Source organism: Budorcas taxicolor, chromosome 14 (genome assembly GCF_023091745.1).
Source record: "Budorcas taxicolor isolate Tak-1 chromosome 14, Takin1.1, whole genome shotgun sequence".
NCBI lineage: Eukaryota > Metazoa > Chordata > Mammalia > Artiodactyla > Bovidae > Budorcas > Budorcas taxicolor.
The window spans coordinates 43,241,211-43,242,295 of record NC_068923.1 but is presented as its reverse complement, the minus strand read 5'-3'; the positions used below and the strand labels follow the sequence as shown (position 1 = coordinate 43,242,295).

Genomic DNA, 1,085 nt, shown 5'->3' with positions numbered 1-1,085 from the left:
ATCTTTGATTTACCCTGGCCCCTGATCTTCATGTAAATAGAAATTAAATGACAAATTTCCAAGACCCCCCAAAGGCCATTCTTCTATTGAAATTTCTTAAAATTTTTTGTGTTAGTCACTCAGTCATGTCCAACTTGTTGCAACCCCTTGGACTGTAGTTCACCAGGCTCCTCTGTCCATGGAATTCTCCAGGCAAGAATACTGGAGTGGGTTGCCCTTCCCTTCTCCAGGGGATCTTCCCAACCCAGGGATCGAACCTGGGTCTCCTGCATTGTAGGCAGATTCTCTACCATCTGAGCCACCAGGGAAATGGAAGAAATGATCCCTCACCCATTCCACAAAACTGGATGACCTTCTCTAGAAGTTTGATGTTGTAAAGGCCTTGGACTTGAAGGGAACTGTAAGCTCTGGTTCATGAGGATCGTTTTTTCTTCCCGACTGGTTGCATTTTCCTGTCTTCTTTGCTTAGCTCTCTCCTTCCTCTTCTCTCGAGCTTCTTCCAGCTCTCTTTCCTTTCTGTGAGTTTCTGTCTAGTCAAATGGAGAACTCTTAAAGCCTTACCTCCCAGGGAAATTGCAAAGAATCATGGGATGGCTGGCTATATTACCTAGGGAATTTGGGAAAATCATATATCTGATTAATTTAAAAAAAAATCAATAATGATTTGCCCGGGATGAATACATGTGTAATTCTCTCTCTTTTTTTAATTGTTTTTTTAAAAATTGTTTTTTTTCATAAAGTCTTTCTTTAATTTGTTACAACATTGCTTCTGTTTTATGTTTTAATTTTTTTGGCCACGAGACACGTGGGATATTAGCTCTCCAACTAGGGATTGAAGCCGCAGCCCCTGCATTGGGAGGTGCAGTCTTAACCTGGACTGTCAGAGAAACCCCATGATTCTCTTTTGAAGTGGCAGAGGCATGACCACTAGAGTTATGGGTGCATCATACCCCTCACAGTAGAGTTGGTTTCTGTGTGTGGATCCCAGCCTGGGAGAGAGCAAGGGATGTGTGTCTTCTTTGTTCTTGGTCACATTCATGAGCCTTCCCCCAACACCCCCCTCTCCCTCCATGAAGCCTGCCTTC

The 1,085-nt window shown here is 43.3% G+C and overlaps 1 non-coding gene across 1 annotated transcript; it reads right to left on the bottom strand.

The window, feature by feature from the left end:
• Positions 1-236: 236 nt before the first annotated feature.
• On the bottom strand, positions 237-308 carry TRNAC-ACA (transfer RNA cysteine (anticodon ACA)). Its single transcript has one exon. It is a non-coding gene; the product is annotated as a tRNA-Cys (tRNA).
• Positions 309-1,085: the final 777 nt, after the last annotated feature.